The sequence below is a fragment of the Henckelia pumila genome, chromosome 1, assembly GCF_033568475.1.
Source record: "Henckelia pumila isolate YLH828 chromosome 1, ASM3356847v2, whole genome shotgun sequence".
Lineage (NCBI taxonomy): Eukaryota > Viridiplantae > Streptophyta > Magnoliopsida > Lamiales > Gesneriaceae > Henckelia > Henckelia pumila.
The window spans coordinates 140,605,114-140,628,485 of record NC_133120.1 but is presented as its reverse complement, the minus strand read 5'-3'; positions in this window follow the sequence as shown (position 1 = coordinate 140,628,485).

Here is a 23,372-nt window from a genome sequence, read left to right as displayed (position 1 = left end):
TTGAGCGGGGTAGATTGAGTCGCATGCATGTATTGTATTGCATAGATGAATGCATTACTTGATGTTACATGAATTGCATGCGAGTATGATTTACTGTTACAGAAATGCATGTTGTACTGATTTAAGAATTACATGCTTAGATGATTATGTGAATGCTTATAAGCATGTTTTATTTCTGAAAACCATGTGATTGGTAAATTCAGTAAGCAATAATAGAATTGAGATTATAAGCTTTGATACTAATTGTATTTTATAATCTCTGTGATGTTTACAAGATTTTGTTTTAAATTTTGTACTATTATGTTTCGGGTGAAGTAAGCATCCAGATTGAACAGAATGGTATTCTTTGGGTGAGGTAAGCGCCCAGATTAAATAGAACAGTACATCTCAGGTACAGTAAACACCTCAAAATGAGCAGAACAGTATACCATAAAACTGTGGATACTACATTGACATTGCTGGAGCTATTTCTACAGAGATTTCAGATGTATAATCCACAATTTTGAATGGTACAGAAAATGCTATTGCATGTACTAGTTGATTCAAAAAGCTTGATATATTGTTCGAGTGTTTGGTTTTAAATACTCAGCATGAACATAGAATTGAGCTGATTGATTATCAACTTCAAAATTAAGCAAAATATAGTGGATTGTTACGGAAAAAATTTTTTTGTAGAAAGCAGCAATATGTTACATTTAGTGACATATGTTTTGAACAGAATGTCATTAATAGTTCCTTTTCGCAGCAGATAGAACAGATAACAAAGCAGAATATGTCTAGAAAACAGAATATGCTAATCTGAAGATGATTCTCTGAGACAGAAGGAAATTGTAGATACGCCACAGTATGTGAGACAATCACAATCTCAGCCGAAATTTCCAATACAAAGTAGATCAGAGGTAAGAGATAGTGGCAGCAACAGTAAAGATTACCTGAAGCTTAAGAGCAACAACTTAAGAGATATTTGCTTGAGTTTAAATGTACCGAGACCCAAACTAATTTGAGTCAGAATGCAGAGTATGATTGTGGTTCTCGTACTCCTTGTTGAGGGAGATGTCCTGGCAATCAGTCTAGAGGAATTTTAGACAAATGTAATAGGTACAAGCAAGTGAGATATCTTGTGAAAATGTATCCTACCCAGAAAAGATTAAAGGGAAATCAGACTAAAGATCAATTTCAGAGATATACAGTGGCTCAGACGTATATTGCACCTGGAAAGAAAACTACAGGTAATACATTTATTTTTGTTTTGTTATTAATAACCTGTTTTTGTTGTTGGTGCAGGATATATATATATTGAAAGCTAAAAGTTTTGCTATGCTATGATCTTGGTATCAAAAGACAGAATCAGTGAATTTAACAGAGAAATTGAGCTATAGATTTAAAGAAATCAGATTGATTATGCTTTTGCTAGTACTTGGAATATTGATTTATGTTGCATGATAGATGAATATGCATTAACCAAGTACAGAATAGAAGAAATATCATAAGATTGAGTGCCAGACATAAGTAAGCTAGAGAAGTATGAGCAAAAAGTGCATATAAATATGATGTTATGCTATGGAATCTCGAACTCAAATTCTGTTTATGTTGGTATGTATTCAGGTTGATTACAGAAAAGTTCCGACATAAGTATATTTTATGCACTAGATATGCTATGAACTGAACCAGCATTGGTAGATATGCCAATAGTTCGAATTCCAGAGATATTCCAGATAAGATCTTGAACTTTATGTTCAGCTGAAAATGGGAATCAATAGAGATTTGATCAGCTTATGAATTGAATCTTGATAATAAAGGGTATATAGATCAGATCATGATACGAACATCAGTTTCAGTGGAGTATTTCTTTGATTATGCTGAAACTATTACATCAGATTGGAGCTATAATTCTTGAATTATTGGATATTTATTGGCTCTTAGCGCGCATTTCTTTCTGTATAGAGCCTGTGTTGATTTACTCATTCTGAGTTATGCGATGCAAGTGAGTTGTTTTCACTTAGCAGAGTTTGTTATCCAGAAGATTTGATTTTGGATGACCTTGATTGAGAGATTTTCTCAATCTTGATTTATTCTTTTAATTTGAGAATTATGAATCCTTGATGAATTTTTCAGCATATTCTAAGATGACTCGTAACTGATAGTTAGTTAGAATATCATCCAGAATTTTTGGGTTGATAGTATGCAGTGTCAGCAATTTGGAAAACAGAAAGAGAAAAGCACATGAGCATATGAATAAATTGAATTCAGATTACTGTGTTTTTTTTTATTTGAAATTGCATATAAATGAATCACAGTTGAGCAAGATTTTCTTAAGCAGATTGAATAAACACAGAAATTCAATCAAAGTAGTTATGAATTCAGTAGAAAATACCAGCTTAAGACATGAATTAAGACCTCAGATCAGAATGGATAGATTTTGTGTAAATACTTATATGTTGGTGCTAGATACTTCAGAATAGAGATATCAGATTGTGAAGGAAATGCCCAACATTAAGTACATTATCTATTCAATAGGCTTTATGTTAGAAGAAAAGAAAGCATATGTGACAGAAATTATACGTTTCAGAGTCACATCATATAAAGAGTTTCAGTTGAACGAGTTGCAAAGCATTAACCAGATAGGTTAAATGTTATATTAGCAACTCCAGAATCGAAATAAGAATGTATTTCAACAGATTATGTTTCTACACTATTAAGATCAGTAAGAATATTGATACATACTGTGATAGTTATTGTCAGATTGAGTAGATATACTCTATACGATGACAGATAAATGTGACCAGATGGCTGATATGTAGGTCAGAATTGTGTGAGATTACATCGTAAGCCGAGAATTATTGTTTCAGATTGAGACTTTAGGTTTACTATGGAGTTCTGGTACAGATTGTCAGAAACTCTGAATACTCTTAGATATGAGAGTATAACATAATATCCTTAGCTTAATGGATAATCAGATTAGACTAACCAGATTTTGATAATATAATCAGATTTGACAGATAATCAGATTGGATTATCCAGATTGTAGCATATGGTAAGAATTGTGGTGCTAGATTTAGGCACTACGTGATTATATTGATTATCAGCAGCTATCAGATTGATATAGAAATAGTTGTTTCAGAAAGCAGCAGAAGATACAAAAGATCGAACTTCTTTTCTTTTGAAAAAAATATGTTTCAGCGGCCTCAGATATCAGGCCAGACTTAATCAGAAAAAGGATAAAGAAAAGTACAGATTGAGTTAGAAGACAAGAAAAGCAGATAAGATTTACAGATTCAAAATGTAGATTGATGTTTCAGATCTCGAAACGATAAGCAGAATGACATTATCAATGTATACATGATGTTTTGTCAGTGTAGAGAACTATTTAGCAAAGAATAGCAAGTCGTCATCAAAGCTTAATGACATTGTATGAGATTTCAGACCAAGTTAGTGTTTTCACTAACAGCTTTATTCTTTTTCGTTCGATCAGATTGATCAACTATATTCCATGTGTCTAAGCTGAGGAAGTATTAGTCAGATACTTGTTATGTACTTTAATCAGCAGAGTTAGAGTTAATAAGAGCTGAACTAATTCAAGCATTCCGGATCAAATTTTGATCGGAAAGAGAAGCAATTCAGAAACAGATGCAATCACAGCAGCTAAGCAAAGTACACGAAAAGAGACATAAAACAGAAGAGAGAATTTAAGACTAGATCTGAAGCAGATTAAGAAGTGAAAGAAAATAATCAAAACTGCATGACTGAAGTAAGTATTGCTTTGATATTTCAGTCAGTGTATTAGATTGATTTATCATATTGATTAGATAAGATTCTTATGAATAAGCTAAGAACATTAGCTAGATTTTTCGTTGGATCTCAATCAGATGAAGCAGAAACTGATAAGATATCAGAAAAGATATCTAGATCTCACAGAATTGAAGTAAGTATTACTTCAGTCAGCTATACAGTTTACAATATTCAGTAGTACGAGTTAATGCGATTTCGGGGACAAAATCATATCTTAGAGGGGGAGAATTGTAAGATCATGAAAATCTTCAATTATTAATTGCGGGATTAGAGATTTAAATTCCGAATGTGGAAAATATTAATTGGAGAATTTATGGAAATTAAAGATTTATTTCCGAGTTGAAAATATTTAATTTGATAATGTACGGATTTTGAGATTTAAATTCCGGGATTCTTAAATTAAAAGATGAAATATTCAATGTGAATATTTATGGAATTTAAGAAGTTTTGGGAATTTAAAGAGAATTTAATTCAGAGGTGAAATTCGCGCCGGAACTGATGTGCAAATATTGAAATTTTAAGGCCGAGATGATTTAATTTTAATCCGAGAATATTTAATTTGGGAATATTTAGAGTTTAGAATTAAATTCTAATATTCTTAAATGAATAAGGATTGAAATTGAATTAAATCGCTTTTACGGGGACTGAATTGCAAATAGCCAAAAGTTCAGGGACTAAAGTGCAAATATTCAATATATATCTAATTCTCTACTTGAATTATCTCTTTTTCACGTGGAACACATCAGAAGAAAAGGGTAGAGAGGCAGTACACGGCTGAAACCTTTGGACGCCATTTTTGTCCCGTTCAAGCTCCGATAACTTGGGCTCCGGTCGTCAGAAATTCCGAATAAATATATATCTACGATCACCGCTCCGAAACCTTCGTTTTGGTGTAAGTTTTATTGAGTTCTATCATACTTTGAATTTTGATAAAAGATGGGGTATGATTATTATTGTATATATATGTTCATGAGTTAGCATCGATTATATATTCGAAGACGGAACGGGAAAAGATTGTTGTTCAAATTTGATATGAATTATTGAAGTTTATTCGAAAATTCTGAATTCTGAATATGTGATGGAACGTGTATGTAAATGTGGATATGTTGAGGAAGATGATGAGAAGGGATTGTTATATTAGTTTGGAATTTGTTTCGGTTGCTGGTTCTTAGCCGTTACGCCGTTGATTCGCAAAACGTCAAGTCTTTGTTATTGTAGATTGAATGAAGCTTGATTGGAGTTGGTATTGATCTTGTTTGATTGTCTATATATGCATTTCATAATTGATTTGATCAAAAGCTTGCCGACTCGAGATTTTCGATTCGAAACAAGAAAAGTATGAAGCAAGGTTGAAGCAATTTGCAATTGATATTGCATTGAGAAGTTGAGTGGCATTTTGAGATGATTCTATGGATTGTAGTTTCAGCTTTGAAGTATTGTCAAACTCAACATTGACAGGTATAAATGACAGCTATCCAGATGGGATAAAACCCTCGAGATAGCTATTATTCTCGAGTAAATCACATACGTTCTTGCTATAGTTTTGTAATGTGCTTCTATGTGATTTATATGAGTTTTGATGCTTTGTTTGATTATGTGATTACATGTTCAAGATGTTTTACAGTCTTTAATGCATACAGCTTATGTTGCATTCATCTTGAACTCCAGCCTGTAAAGCATAAAGGGTAGATTAGCCTAGAGTGCGAAATGACGTTTGGAGAATTATAGTTGAGTGGCATGGATTACAGCCTTCGCTTTCAAAGCCAGAAGACTCTCTATAATTGCACCAAAGTCAGAGGATTAAAATACTTGATGCCGCCTCGATTGGGAGTATCGGCGGTTTGATAGTTATTTTATTCCTCGGGATCCCAAAGAACCAAGCTTTATTGATATCAGCTTTGATAGCCTATTCTTCAAACATGCATTGCATTTATTTTATAGTTATTGCATGTTTTGTTATTCATACAGGGATTTATTCTCACCGGAGTTTTCCGACTATTGCTATGTTTTGTATGTGTGCATTGCAATAGGTGGGGCAGGAGCTGGTCAGACTTGACATGGATAGCTCGAGATAGAGTCTTAGCACGTGGTGACTCGGGTTTTTAAGCAAGAGAACATATATTATAGATTGTGGAACAAGTTTTAGTTTGATTTACTTGGAAACATGTTGTACAACTTCATGCTTTGGAATAGTATGTGATCTTGTAGTAATTGTAAAACTAGTCTACTATGTTGGAGACTTAGTATGTATGTCTATACCTGTTTTGGAATTGTTATATCATGCTCGTGGTATAGATTTGGGATGAAAATACTTATATAGAATTGGTTTTGACAGCAAAGAGTTTTGCTGTGTTTTTCTAGAAAACATGCTCGCTCGATCGGGTGATTATCACCGATCGAGCGCGGCCCTATATTTTGCAAAACAGGGGAATCGAGTTTATGGCTCGCTCGATCGGATGAAGTTACCCGATCGAGCGAGGCCATAAATATTCGGAACCCGAGAGCAGAGTTATGAAGCCCGCTCGATCGGGTGTTTTTCACCAATCGAGCGAGGCACTGTTTATTCTAATTTTAAAAAAAAAAATATTTTTTTACTTTGCTCTTGGTTTATGTAATTGATTATTAATGAATGTTAATTATTCATTAATTGCCCTAAGATGAGATTAGCAACCCAAGGTCCTCACAACAGGTGGTATCAGAGCATAAGATTGCTGGACTGAGATAGAAGTTGAGCGGGGTAGATTGAGTCGCATGCATGTATTGTATTGCATAGATGAATGCATTACTTGATGTTACATGAATTGCATGCGAGTATGATTTACTGTTACAGAAATGCATGTTGTACTAATTTAAGAATTACATGCTTAGATGATTATGTGAATGATTATAAGCATGTTTTATTTTTGAAAACCATGTGATTGGTAAATTCAGTATGCAATAATAGAATTGAGATTATAAGCTTTGATACTGATTGTATTTTATAATCTCTGTGATGTTTACAAGATTTTGTTTTAAATTTTGTACTATTATGTTTCGGGTGAAGTAAGCATCCAGATTGAACAGAATGGTATTCTTTGGGTGAGGTAAGCGCCCAGATTAAATAGAACAGTGCATATTAGGTACAGTAAACACCTCAAAATGAGCAGAACAATATACCATAAAATTGTGGATACTACATTGACATTGCTGGAGCTAATTCTACAGAGATTTCAGATGTATAATCCACAATTTTGAATGGTACAGAAAATGCTATTGCATGTACTAGTTGATTCAAAAAGCTTGATATATTGTTCGAGTGTTTGGTTTTAAATACTCAGCATGAACATAGAATTGAGCTGATTGATTATCAACTTCAAAATTAAGCAAAAGATAGTGGATTGTTACGGATAAAAAAAATTTGTAGAAAGCAGCAATGTGTTACATTTAGTGACATATGTTTTTAACAGACTGTCATTAATAGTTCCTTTTCGCAGCAGATAGAACAGATAACAAAGCAGAATATGTCTAGAAAACAGAATATGCTAATCTAAAGATGATTCTCTGAGACAGAAGGAAATTGTAGATACGCCACAGTATGTGAGACAATCACAATCTCAGCCGAAATTTCCAATACAAAGTAGATCAGAGGTAAGAGATAGTGGCAGCAACAGTAAAGATTACCTGAAGCTTAAGAGAACCAGCTTAAGAGATATTTGCTTGAGTTTAAATGTACCGAGACCCAAACTAATTTGAGTCAGAATGCAGAGTATGATTGTGGTTCTCGTACTCCTTGTTGAGGGAGATGTCCTGGCAATCAGTCTAGAGGAATTTTAGACAAATGTAATAGGTACAAGCAAGTGAGATATCTTGTGAAAATGTATCCTACCCAGAAAAGACTAAAGGGAAATCAGACTAAAGATCAATTTCAGAGATATACAGTGGCTCAGACGTATATTGCACCTGGAAAGAAAACTACAGGTAATACATTTATTTTTGTTTTGTTATTAATAACCTGTTTTTGTTGTTGGTGCAGGATATATATATATTGAAAGCTAAAAGTTTTGCTATGCTATGATCTTGGTATCAAAAGACAGAATCAGTGAATTTAACAGAGAAATTGAGCTATAGATTTAAAGAAATCAGATTGATTATGCTTTTGCTAGTACTTGGAATATTGATTTATGTTGCATGATAGATGAATATGCATTAACCAAGTACAGAATAGCAGAAATATCATAAGATTGAGTGCCAGACATAAGTAAGCTAGAGCAGTATGAGCAAAAAGTGCATATAAATATGATGTTATGCTATGGAATCTCGAACTCATATTCTGTTTATGTTGGTATGTATTCAGGTTGATTACAGAAAAGTTCCGACATAAGAATATTTTATGCACTAGATATGCTATGAACTGAACCAGCATTGGTAGATATGCCAATAGTTCGAATTCCAGAGATATTCCAGATAAGATCTTGAACTTTATGTTCAGCTTAAAATGGGAATCAATAGAGATTTGATCAGCTTATGAATTGAATCTTGATAATAAAGGGTATATAGATCAGATCATGATACGAACATCAGTTACAGTGGAGTATTTCTTTGATTATGCTGAAACTATTACATCAGATTGGAGCTATAATTCTTGAATTATTGGATATTGATTGGCTCTTAGCGCTCATTTCTTTCTGTATAGAGCCTGTGTTGATTTACTCATTCTGAGTTATGCGATGCAAGTGAGTTGTTTTCACTTAGCAGAGTTTGTTATCCAGAAGATTTGATTTTGGATGACCTTGATTGAGAGATTTTCTCAATCTTGATTTATTCTTTTGATTTGAGAATTATGAATCCTTGATGAATTTTTCAGCATATTCTAAGATGACTCGTAACTGATAGTTAGTTAGAATATCATCCATAATTTTTGGGTTGATAGTATGCAGTGTCAGCAATTTGGAAAATAGAAAGAGAAAAGCACATGAGCATATGAATAAATTGAATTCAGATTTCTGTGTTTTTTTTTATTTGAATTTGCAGATAAATGAATCACAGTTGAGCAAGATTTGCTTAAACAGATTGAATAAACACAGAAATTCGATCAAAGTAGTTATGAATTCAGTAGAAAATACCACCTTAAGACATGAATTAAGACCTCAGATCAGAATGGATAGATTTTGTGTAAATACTTATATGATGGTGCTAGATACTTCAGAAAAGAGATATCAGATTCTGAAGAAAATACCCAACAGTAAGTACATTATCTATTCAATAGGCTTTATGTTAGAAGAAAAGAAAGCATATGTGACAGAAATTATACGTTTCAGAGTCACATCATATAAAGAGTTTCAGTTGAACGAGTTGCAAAGCATTAACCAGATAGGTTAAATGTTATATTAGCAACTCCAGAATCGAAATAAAAATGTATTTCAACAGATTATGTTTCTACACTATTAAGATCAGTAAGAATATTGATACAGACTGTGATAGTTATTGTCAGATTGAGTAGATATACTCTATACGATGACAGATAAATGTGACCAGATGGCTGATATGTAGGTCAGAATTGTGTGAGATTACATCGTAAGCCGAGAATTATTGTTTCAGATTGAGACTTTAGGTTTACTATGGAGTTCTGGTACAGATTGTCAGAAACTCTGAATACTCTTAGATATGAGAGTATAACATAATATCCTTAGCCTAATGGATAGTCAGATTAGACTAACCAGATTTTGAGAATATAATCAGATTTCACAGATAATCAGATTGGATTATCCAGATTGTAGCATATGGTAAGAATTGTGGTGCTAGATTTAGGCACTACGTGATTATATTGATTATCAGCAGCTATCAGATTGATATAGAAATAGTTTTTTCAGAAAGCAGCAGAAGATACAAAAGATTGAACTTCTTTTCTTTTGAAAAAAATATGTTACAGCGGCCTCAGATATCAGGCCAGACTTAATCAGAAAAAGGATAAAGAAAAGTACAGATTGTGTTAGAAGACAAGAAAAGCAGATAAGATTTACAGATTCAGAATGTAGATTGATGTTTCAAATCTCGAAACGATAAGCAGAATGACATTATCAATGTAAGACATGTTGTTTTGTCAGTGTAGAGAACTATTTAGCAAAGAATAGCAAGTCGTCATCAAAGTTGAATGACATTGTATGAGATTTCAGACCGAGTTAGTGTTTTCACTAACAGCTTTATTCTTTTTCGTTCGATCAGATTGATCAACTATATTCCATGTGTCTAAGCTGAGGAAGTATCAGTCAAATACTTGTTATGTACTTTAATCAGCAGAGTTAGAGTTAATAAGAGCTGAACTAATTCAAGCATTCCGGATCAAATTTTGATCGGAAAGAGAAGCAATTCAGAAACAGATGCAATCACAACAGCTAAGCAAAGTACACGAAAAGAGACATATAACAGAAGAGAGAATTTAAGACTAGATCTGAAGCAGATTAAGAAGTGAAAGAAAATAATCAAAGCTGCATGACTAAAGTAAGTATTTCTTTGATATTTCAGTCAGTGTATTAGATTGATTTATCAAATTGATTAGATGAGATTCTTATGAATAAGCTAAGAACATTAGCTAGATTTTTCGTTGGATCTCAATCAGATGAAGAAGAAACTGATAAGATATCAGAAAAGATATCTAGATCTCACAGAATTGAAGTAAGTATTACTTCAGTCAACTATACAGTTTACAATATTCAGTAGTACGAGTTAATGCGATTTCGGGGACAAAATCATATCTTAGAGGGGAAGAATTGTAAGATCCTGAAAATCTTCAATTATTAATTGCGGGATTAGAGATTTGAATTTCGAATGTGGAAAATATTAATTGGAGAATTTATGGAAATTAAAGATTTATTTCCGAGTTGAAAATATTTAATTTGATAATGTACGAATTTTGAGATTTAAATTCCGGGATTATTAAATTAAAATATGAAATATTCAATGTGAATATTTATGGAATTTAAGAAGTTTTGGGAATTTAAAGAGAATTTGATTCAGAGGTGAAATTCGCGCCGGAGCTGATGTGCAAATATTAAAATTTTAAGGCCGAGATGATTTAATTTTAATCCGAGAATATTTAATTTGGGAATATTTAGAGTTTAAAATTAAATTCTAATATTCTTAAATGAATAAGGATTGAAATTTAATTAAATCGCTTTTTCGGGGACTGAATTGCAAATAGCCAAAAGTTCAGGGACTAAAGTGCAAATATGCAATATATATATCTAATTCTCTACTTGAATTATCTCTTTTTCACGTGGAACACATCAGAAGAAAAGGGTAGAGAGGCAGTACACGGCTGAAACCTTTGGACGCCATTTTTGTCCCGTTCAAGCTCCGATAACTTGGGCTCCGGTCGTCAGAAATTCCGAATAAATATATATATGCGATCACCGCTCCGAGACCTTTGTTTTGGTGTAAGTTTTATTGAGTTCTATCATACTTTGAATTTTGATAAAAGATGGGGTATGATTATTATTGTATATATATGTTCATGAGTTAGCATCGATTGTATATTCGAAGACGAAACGGGAAAAGACTGTTGTTCAAATTTGATATGATTTATTGAAGTTTATTCGAAAATTCTGAATTCTGAATATGTGATGGAACGTGTATGTAAATGTGGATATGTTGAGGAAGATGATGAGAAGGGATTGTTATATTAGTTTGGAATTTGTTTCGGTTGCCGGTTTTTAGCCGTTATGCCGCCGATTCGCAAAACGTCAAGCCTTTGTTATTGTAGATTGAATGAAGCTTGATTGGAGTTGGTATTGATCTTGTTTGATTGTCTATATATGCATTTTAGAATTGATTTGATCAAAATCTTGCCGACTCGAGATTTCCGATTCGAAACAGGAAAAGTGTGAAGCAAGGTTGAAGCAATTTGCAATTGATATTGCATTGAGAAGTTGAGCGGCATTTTGAGATGATTCTATGGATTGTAGTTTCAGCTTTGAAGTATTGTAAGACTCAACATTGACAGGTATAAATGACAGCTATCCAGATGTGATAGAACCCTCGAGATAGCTATTATTCTCGAGTAAATCACATGCGTTCTTGCTATTGTTTTGTTATGTGCTTCTATGTGATTTATATGAGTTTTGATGCTTTGTTTGATTATGTGATTACATGTTCAAGATGTTTTACAATCTTTAATGCATACAGCTTATGTTGCATTCATCTTGAACTCCAGCCTGTAAAGCATAAAGGGCAGATTAGCCTAGAGTGCGAAATGACGTTTGGAGAATTATAGTTGAGTGGCATGGATTGCAGCCTTCTCTTTCAGAGCCAGAAGACTCTCTATAATTGCACCAAAGTCAGAGGATTAAAATACATGATGACGCCTCGATTGGGAGTGTTGGCGGTTTGATAGTTATTTTATTACTCGGGATCCCAAAGAACCAAGCTTTATTGATATCAGCTTTGATAGCCTATTCTTCAAACATGCATTGCATTTATTTTATAGTTATTGCATGTTTTGTTATTTATACTGGGATTTATTCTCATCGGAGTTTTTCAGCTATTGCTATGTTTTGTATGTGTGCATTGCAATAGGTGGGGCAGGAGCTGGTCAGACTTGACATGGATAGCTCGAGATAGAGTCTTAGCACGTGGTGACTCGGGTTTTTAAGCAAGAGAACATATATTATAGATTGTGGAACATGTTTTAGTTTGATTTACTTGGAAACATGTTGTACAACTTCATGCTTTGGACTAGTATGTGATCTTGTAGTAATTGTAAAACTAGTCTACTATGTTGGAGACTTAGTATGTATGTCTATACCTATTATGGAATTGTTATATCATGCTCGTGGTATAGATTTGGCATGAAAATACTTATATAGAATTGGTTTTGACAGCAAAGAGTTTTGCTGTGTTTTTCTAGAAAACATGCTCGCTCGATCGGGTGATTATCACCGATCGAGCGCGGCCCTATATTTTGCAAAACGGGGGAATCGAGTTTATGGCTCGCTCGATCGGATGAAGTTCCCCGATCGAGCGAGGCCATAAATATTCGGAACCCGAGAGCAGGGTTATGAAGCCCGCTCGATCGGGTGTTTTTCACCGATCGAGCGAGGCACTGTTTATTCTAATTTTTTTAAAAAAATATTTTTTTACTTTGCTCTTGGTTTATGTAATTGATGATTAATGAATGTTAATTGTTCATTAATTGCCCTAAGATGAGATTAGATACCCGAGGTCCTCACAATATCTATACTGTTTATGAATTCGAGGACGAACTCATGTCTTAGTGGGTGAGAAATGTAAGGCCCGGGATTAATTAATATTAATCCAAATTTATTTAATTTTAATCTGAGTATATTTAATTTGGAAATATTTAGAGTTTCGATTTAAATTCTAATATTCTTAAATTATTTAGGATTAAAATTGAATTAAAAAGAGGGCTGAGGACTGAATTGCAATTTCTGAAACACGAGGGACTAAATTGCAATTTGTATTGAAGTTATCCGATTTTATGATATTAATTATATGTGATACGTGTAATTCATAGTTCAATTCAGAACTTTGAACAGAGCATCCGAAATTCTTGTCATTTCTTTGAATTCATGATCTTCAAATCTTTATAACTTTTGAACCGGTTATCTGATTTCGATTTCGTAAAGTGTTCTGGAATCCTTATGACGATAATATAGTGTAAGTTTTTATATCTTTCAGCATGGTTTGAAGCTCGAAGATGACAGATATCAGATTCTGAGTTCTTGATCATGTTTATCGATGTATATGCAGTTCTATATTCGAAACCGAATCGAAGAGTTTATCCTATTTGTTCTTAATCTTGAATTCAGTTATGATTCGAAGTTTATAGTTGATGTTAGGATGATTTGGATGATGATTTATTGAGATAGATGCACATATGAAGGGTTTTGAAAATAGAATTGATTTCGATATTTTGCCGGTTACCGATAGTTGAATCAAGTTTTTAGACTATTTTGATAGTGAAGTTTTTATCTGGATGTTATTTATCTTATAGAAATTTTATTCTTCAGTTTCAGTTGAGTTTGGAAGGCCAACGACTCAAGACATCAAATTTGAACCGAAGAAGTTTGATTGAGGTTTGAAATGCGATTGATTGACGACTTGTTGATGGTGTAGATTCGTTTCGATTGAGTTGAATGAAGTTTGATATATATGTTCTGATTGTTATATTGCAGATTGAAGTTCAGAACCGATATATACGAAGGTATAATGACGACATTGCGAGTTAGGGACTTTGAAACTCAAGAAAAACTATTCTTGAGTTGGCCAGCAAAAATCACATACTTATTATGTTTTGATTTATGTTTGATGTTGTCAATCCATCTCAGGTAGTGGATCTTTGAATTTGAGTAGATATGATAATATATTGAATTGATTCTATGCCAAGGTTGCGGTTAACCTTATTTTCTAGCCGGGATGGCTACGATAGATGAATATCCATGTTAAGATCATTTATGAATCTTGATGGCATCGAAGTTATATGAATCAGTTCTTATTCGAAGCATTAATTTACTCTATTTGATGAGTCGAGTTTAAATAGAGTTGATATGATTTATTTAACGCTTTCTATATGTTGGTTATACTGAGATTGTATTCTCACCGGAGGTTATCCGGCTGTTGTCTTGTTTTGTATGTGTGCATGACAACAGATGGGGCAGAATCTAGTCATCGATGCCATTGACAGCTGGGAGAGAGAGTCTAGTACGTGAGGACTCGGGTTGTAGATACGCTCAGAAGTATGGCAAGCATGATAGAATAATATAGCATGATATGTTGGAAGAACATTTGAACAAGTTGTGTAATCTCATGCTTTTGTTTAGTTTGTGATCTAGTAGAAGTTATAGACGCTAGTATATTATGCTTGAAACTTGGATGTATTTATATATGCATGTTTGGGAATTATTCAATCATGTTTTATATTGATTTGAGACGATTTGGATTGAATATGCATGCTTTGACAGCAAATAAAAGTCTGCAGAATTTTCTGAAATTGAAGCCCGCTCGAGTGCACGAGTACGACCGATCGAGCGCGGCTTGTAAATATGCAAAACAGAGAATTGAGTTTTTGAGCGCGCTTGATCGGATGAAATTTACCGATCGAGCGCGGCCTTGAAAAACTGGAACCCGAGAGCTTGATTTTATGGCTCGCTTGATGGGCTGATTTTGCCCGATCGAGCGAGACTCCGGGAATATAAAAAAAAAAATTTCTGCTCTTGGTTTATTACTCTTAATTGTTTGATTAATTGTTTAATTAATCATTAGTTACCCTAAGACGAGATTAACAACCCGAGGTCCCTGCATGGGTAATTTGGGCGTGGCGTGACTTAGAGCTACCATTTGTGATGTGGTTGCATGTTTGATTATATTTTGGATATTTTTTCAATTATTTATTGTTGTTGGTTTATTTTTTCTTGTGAATAGTTTGTGCACCTAGTAACATGTTTATTTATTAATCATGAATCGAAAGATAATTGATTGAAGATAGCTTCAAAAATATCAATCAACGTATGGTTGAACTGGCTAGAAATAGTAATCAGTTTCAGTTTGCGGTTTTAGGTGAAAACTAAATTTTCATAAATATTGAATGTGTTTGAGTTTGATTAGAATTTATTAGAAATAATTGATCCGTCAAACTTGAATAGGTTTTCCAAGTTTAGAAATATATTGTTGAATAAGATAGGAAAATTCACCGTAATTGGGATAAACATGATTTTCAGTCCGTGTCACATTGATGCATAAATTAGTTCGATACCTTCGTGTGTCTTGAATTTCTCATTTTAATTGAATTTATTCTTTAGCTATTTTAATTCTTATTGTTTTTTATAAAAATTAAATTTTTATTCAACTCATCACACACTTTATATTATTTTGTCTAGATTAAGTTAAATAATTAAATCTTGAGCATTAACTACAATCTCTGTGAGATCGATACTTGGCCCACCTTGCCACAACGAAAACAAGCACCTCCCACTCCACGACACTTCTTGGATGGATGACAACCACCACGGTGCCCACATTGTCCCTTCTTCTTCTCGAATTGGAACACACCGCTACCAAAACCTTAACCTAAAGAAGAAGACGCAGCAGGCTTCTTGAAAGCCTAGGGTTTAGGCCCCAAAGAGCTACGTGGCTGGAAGGAGGAGAAATCCCTGTTACGTCGAATATTATTCTCTGTCTGTCGACAATGGTTCACCAATACCTCATACGATGTTGGATCGTCATAGATAACCACTCGGTCATTAATCTCCAAGTTGAGGCCCTGCAAAAAGTGATCAAACTTGGCATTAGAGCTATTAGAAACATATGGGCAAAATGACATCAGCTCAAAGAACTTCTGTTGGTACTCGTCTTTAGACATATTTCCCTGTCTCAAGTTAATCAGCTCGTTCGTCTTTGCTTGACTCAATTCAATAAAGAATTTAACTGCCTCCATCTTCTGCTCATCGTTGCTGTGATGAATCTGGAAGCAACTCTCCATTCGTTCCAGCCAGTTCTCCGTGACCTCCGGAGTTTCACCACCATCGAATGGCTTAGGAGCCATGTGCACTAATTTATGCATGTCAAAACAGTTTCTGTTTTATTGTGGTGACAGTGTCAACGATGATGATCCCTTTCCTTATCATCTCTCTACCGACATTCTCATGGCTCCCGTCTCCACGTCCTGCCATCTATAAAGGAAACATAAATTAACCTCAAGATTGTTTTCTTAGATCACAAATCTTAATGCATTCTTTGATACCATAAATATAGTGACCCGTTTCTGAATCACTAACTAATCAAAGATTAAGAATACAATAACTATCTAAAAGCAATAATCAAGCGTAGCCAAATTTTATACAAACCCTTCGAATAATAATACAAAAATCCTCTAATAGAAACCTTGTACGGTACAAATCCAACCTTGCTGCAACTCAATGACTGCTACCTCTAGGTCCATCCAACCTAAGCCTAGCCCCGTAGAATGGTGTGTCTAGAATCAAAAACCAAGGACGTGATCTAAAAACTATCAGTACAATTTATGAGTATATACATGACATGAATGCTAATGAAAATGAAAGGCTGCCAAAAACCTATCATAGTGGAAACTCTTGCTCAAACAATATGTGTCATGGTATGTAGCATACTGGGCTATCGCATCAGAAGGTACTCCCATACCATAAAAATAAGTGGAAAAAACTAACCAGACCTGAATCCACGGAATCCAACAACAATAACTCGGGGCTGAGCAACCCATATACTGCTAATATCAAGGTATAGGCTCAACATGATAATGCATGTAGCATTAATAATCGTGGAATAATAAATGCACATAAAACATGCCATATAAACCATGCAAACATAGAATATGCATAATCAGCAAGGATATATCGGATAGTACGTCTGTACCTCTATCAAGCTATTCGAGAAATCGAGCAACAATGGCTCTCTAGTCCAAGCCTATAAGTAGATAATCATCATATCACATAATGCCTACTATAAGCTTTAACTTAACTACTAGCTACTCAGAGAAGCTAAACAGAAACTAATCTTATACCTGCGTCTTTCGTTAGTCCTTTGATGCAATGACCTCAAAACCTAGTCACAACTTTGCTAATATCCTGATAGTGCTTTGCAATCGTCCGGCCATTGAACCGACGCCTAAAATTGACCAAAAGACAACTAGAAACGGGATAGGAAGCTGAGAAATGAGTACGGAATGTGAAGTTCTCGGTCCCTATTTATAGACCAAGATCGGATTGTCTGATCTCTCATTTGGAGCTTTTGAACTCTCTTAAGTCCAATCACCAATAAAAACCAATACCCATTCAGACCGGAGCTTCCGATCTGTAGTTCGGAAGCTCCGAACTATTTGGTACATCCTATCTTTAGAATTGGCTTCCGAACTGTCCCAACACAAAAAATCCTTGCAACCATTTCTGATCATTCCGAACCTGTATTTCAAATCCTCAAACCCACTTAGGAATTCTTAATCATGTTTAGACAATTGATTAACTTAATTAGTAGTTGGGTTACTAATTAGATATCTATTACTTTAATTTTTAGTTAATTGGAAGAAAACAAGTGCAAAAAAAGGAAAATTCTGTAATAAATAACAACACTTGTTCATTTATAGGCAAATCATTGATAGATTTTGAATGTATTGTCACAAGAAATCTTTTAGCCACTGCCAACAGATTCACGCAATTATACGTCCTTTTTCTCCAAACAAATCAAGACTAATTTTGGTTTGAACTATAAAGCTTACAAATGCATTTTGTTCGTTGTATAGAAGGTAGTATTCTAATTTGCGGCAGTAAAGCACTCCAATACTCCTCTCTCTCTCTCTCTCGCTGTCGACTCCTCATGTAACTGGCATTTGTTTTTTGTCTTCGTTCTAATTTTTTGGAGTTAAATGCAATGGCCCATGAATTTGAATGCTCATATAATATTCATATTTATTCTAAGTTGTATCAGGTAATATTGAAAAAATTGTATCAAGTAATCAGAAGTTTTGTGGAATATTGCTTCAGAACATACTTTTTGTTTCCTATCTCGATTTCGTAAAAAAATATTTTGTAGTGATATAATGAATATCTTATCTCAGAACCTCGATTATAAATGTCATTTGGTATAATGAATACCTCGATCGTAAAACATATTTGATATATATATGTCAAATTATTTTATTTGAATAGAAAGTTTTTTATTTTCAATTCTAAATTATGTCACCTGCAGATGTATTTGAAATTCGAAATCGATCATAATACAGAATTTACAAGTTAGATTGCTTCTGTTCGACAGGAACCAACTGAGCTGGAGCAATACACAATGAGCTCTCATTTGCCACAAAGCAGTCATTCTCTATCGATAAAGGTTTGTACTGTACTTTCAAAAAATTTTGAAACCATTTCATTTCTTGAATTAACATTTGAAAGAGCATCTGCCAACAGGAGCGATGTTCTCGAGATAGAGACTTGGTGTCAAAGTGAAGGACGTATTGTCACTAGGCATGATTGGATTCTCAAGAACTATTCCAACGGTGAACTCATTGGAAGAGCTACAAGGTGATATAGAATTCAAACTTGTAATGAATATCTCGTTGATATTGCTTTGGATTCTGGCTTTTGGTGGGCAGCTTATGTTGAAGTGTGCTTCTATCTTATCAAATTGAATAATAGTGGTTAGATGAGCTTAGTGTCAGATAAGTTCATAGTCAGATCAAATACTGAGATCGGATCAAATTAATATGTACAAATGATTTCTTTAGATGAGTTCAGGCAGATCAATTGCTAGAATACTGGGACTTGGTAAAAAATTAGATGGATTGTCCGTAAAGCTAAAGTGAAGCTTGAAGACAGATCAAAGTATGAGAGCAGATCAGATTGATAGCTTATCGGAGTTGGACCATCTTGACTTTAAAGATTGGGTCAAAGAAACTTGTTGACCAAAAAGCCCAAGATGGAAAGTCGGCGTCTTCTCTATATATACATAACAAAGTTGCGAGTAACAGAATAATGAACATAACATATTCTTCAACCTCCAGAAAATATTCAAAGAGAGAGAGAGAGGCAGAGAGAATTCGGAGAGAGGAAACTGTTTCGCTGATTGTGACGAGAAAATTCAAAGCATTGAAGTTTGAATTATGTTTGTATCTAGCGTTGAAGTTTTCTGAACTGGTTCTGTAATAAGCTTTGGTTTGAGCTTGGATTTTCTTTCTCATTCGTGATTAATAAAGTATTGTGTTGCTGTCTCGTGGACGTAGACATATTACTTGACCTAGTACACTTAAATCGCTTTCGCAAGAGTTGTTGATTAATCTGTGTGTTTGAGTTTTATCCGATTTTCTGGGATTGTGTTCTTATTATTTTTGTGTGTGTTTATTTGGTGAATTTCTGGAAAATATAGAATTTGTGCTTTTGATCCTAACAAATGGCGCCGTCCGTGGGAAACTACGAAGATGGTGAGATCAACAAATTTGATATTGAGAAATTTACCGATAAGAACAATTTCTTGCTCTGAAGAATCAATATGCGAGCGATCTTGATACATCAAGGGTTGGTCTAAGCCCTCAAGAAGAAGGAGGAGATCTCTGACGATATCAAGAACAAGGATGAACTGCTGGACAAAGCATACATTGCGATAATTCTCTTTTTGGGTGATAGACCTCTTCGAGATATGGCAAAAAGGAATCTTGAGCTGTGTGTGGATTAAACTTGAGAATTTGTACATGACTAAATCCCTAGCTAATCGGTCGTACATGAAACATAGGTTGTATTCCTTTGTGATAAAGGATGATAAGAATCTTGAAGACCAGATCGAGGAGTTCACCAAGATATTGGATGATTTAGAGAATATTGAAGTAAAGCTTGAGGATGAAGATCGGACTTTGATATTTCTGAATGCACTTCCTAAAACCTATGAAAACTTTAGATATGCATTGCTCTATGGAAGAGATCAGACGATAACATTGGAAGGGGTTATGTCAGCTATTCAATCCAAGGAACTTCAAAGAACGTCTAATACAAATATTGAATCACATGGAGAGAGTCTTATGGTAAGGGGCAAAAGTGATAAGAAGACATCCAATGAGAAATATAGGCCATAATCCATATCGAAGAGTCAAGGAAGATACCAGAACAAAAATTTGGGGAATCTGAAGTGATTTGCATGTCATAAGGTTGGACATCTTAGGAGAGATTGTCCAGAAAGAAAAGGGAAACAAGAGGACGAACCCAAAGGCTTCAAATGAATATGACTTAGTAGAAGTATTGGTGGTTTGTAAAATTGATGTAAACCACGAATGGATACTGGATTCAGGGTGCTCTTTACACATGTGTCCTATAAGGTCCTGGTTTGAAAAGTTGGAAGAATCTGATCAGGGCATGGTTCTGTTGGGAAACAATCAATCATGCAGAATAAAGGGATCTGAAAATGTGGGAGTAAGAATTCATGATGGGATTGGAAGAGTACTCACTAATGTGAGGTATGTGCCCAAGTTTAAGAGAAACTTGATATCATTGGGAACATTTGATGCTCAGGGTTACTCATTTAAATTCGGAGCAAGAAGTCTCTCAGTGTCTAAAGGATCTCTGGTTATAATGAAATCTATCAAGAGGAACCTCTTATATGTATTAGAAGGTGAAATAATTTCAGGAAGTACATCAAGTATTCAGGAACAGCAGGATAGAACCAAGCTATGGCATCTAAGGCTTGGACATGTAAGTGAGAAGGGATTACATGAGCTGTCTAAACAAGGACTGTTGGGTGGAGACAAGATCGAATCACTGTAGTTGTGTGATAGTTGTGCTCTTGGAAAATCTAAAAGAGTATCATTTGGTCAAGGAAGTCACACAACTGAGCAACCATTGGCCTAATTCATTCAGATCTATGGGGATTTTCTCGGACAGAAACTCATGGTGTAGGTAGGTACTTCATGTCTTTGATAGATAATTACTCAAGAAAAATACGGATATTCATCTTAAAGACTAAGGATGAAGCTTATGACAAATTCATAGAATGGCTGCTGGCAATTGAGAACCAGAGTGATCAAAGAGTTAAACACCTGAGAATAGATAATGGGCTGAAATACTTATCAGATAAGTTCCTTAAGATATGTAAGGAGAAAGGCATTACTAGACACAAAACAGCGGCAAGAACACCACAACAGAATGGCCTAGCAGAGAGGATTAATAGAAATCTTCTGGAAATGGTCAAATGTATGTTGATCAATGCTTATCTTCCTAAGTCCTTATGGGAAGAAGCACTGTCTACTGCTTACTATTTGGTCAATAGGTGCCCATCCAGTGCAATTGGTTTCAAGACTCCAATGGAAAAGTGGAGTGGGACACCTACACACTACTCAAAAATTTCAGGGTATTTGGATGTCTTGCATATGCTCATCTGAAACAGGACAAGTTGGAAGCAAGGACAATAAGATGCATATTCATTGGGTATCCTGAAGGTGTGAAAGGGTATAAAGTTTGGAACCTAGAGTCAAGAGGTCCAAAATGTTTCAACACCAGAGATGTAAATTTTGATGAGACCAAACTAGGATATAAAATTAATATGGATGGGAAGCACAATCAGATCAATGAGAACCTCGAATTACTGTTTGAGGTGGAGTATTTCTTGACATATAATGGTTCAAAAGAGGTGCAAGATGAGAATGTGACAACAAGTGTTCCACAAGAGGATTTGAGTAATTATAATCTTGCTAGAGACAGAACCATAAGGAAGATCAAAGCCCTAAAGAGGTTTTGAGAAGCTGATCTGGCTTTGTATGTACTTACAGTAGCTGAGGAGGTGGAGTACTCAATGCCTAATGTAGAAACTCATTTTCAGATCATAGATCTGATACCCGGTGCAGCGGAAGTTTAAAAAAATTTTATATGGAACAATTACATATCATGGGTATCAAATCATAACGATTAAATTATGCAAGTAAAATAATAATAACAATTAATATTTTACCTCTTCAAGCTATGGCTTGATTATGGACTCCAACAGATTAAATCTGCTATTGTTGTAAATCCCAGGAACTGATGACTTGCTCGATCAATCTCCGGAATTAGGTCCACGAAAAGAAAACTATAACACTCTGATTGATTGCACTAGAAATCAATCAGATGTTTATCGAAGAGATTAAACATATTTGATCTGTCAATTCAGAATGTAATTTTTCATAAAAATCACGAACTGAATTCTCTCATAAAGGGACAGGATTTTCGAAAAACCCTTTAGAATATCTTATATGATTTTCGAAAATTGCAAGACTTGAAATTTTGTTGTTTTTGAAAATTACACACATATATATATATATAATTTCTAGAGTGGATTAAGTTATATGTCTATTAGGACACTAACTCCTTAGGTCCCATAATCCATAACTTAAGCCCAACAAGCCAAGCCTGTAATTATAGAAATTAATATAAAATTCATTATGACTCCGATTAATAAACTGATTTCCCCAATGTGCACAGAAACCATTTCTACACCTTTTAAAGTCAAGATAATTTTTTTGAATCCGAATTCAGTGATTTCCAAAAATGCCCCTCCCTATGTCATTTTAGGAAATTTTACTCCCTTTAGTTTAGAAGTCCAACTTCTCTTTCATTAAATTTAACTCTTTAAATTTAACTATCTCAACGGGGATTAGTAATCCATTACTTGTATAACCCTCAATGGTTCAGGGATACAGCTAGCCGTGGGTTCACAACTTCTTGTGACTCAGAACAATAATTTTCGACTTACCCATCTAATCATGGTAAGAGCGCCTAGCAGCATCGCCCTATGATTCCCTAGGTATCACTGATAGTGCCTGCAAGAACCAGTAGGTTTTGGTTAGCGTACAGTACAGTCCCTTCATCCATATATCCCGATCGAATAAAAAACCATTGGTACATCGAGAGTCGTTCGAGATTCGATAACTATGCAATGCATCTTGAAGATCAAATAGTGACATCACATGTGCTACTAGGAAGCCAAGTAACCTAAATCACATCGAGTATTCTGGCCAGAGATTTGTCATACTAATATCTCCTCAGATCGCATAGGATATCCACACTCGCAAGCGTGTGGTGAATCCTTGACAACATAGCATCTACTCCTAT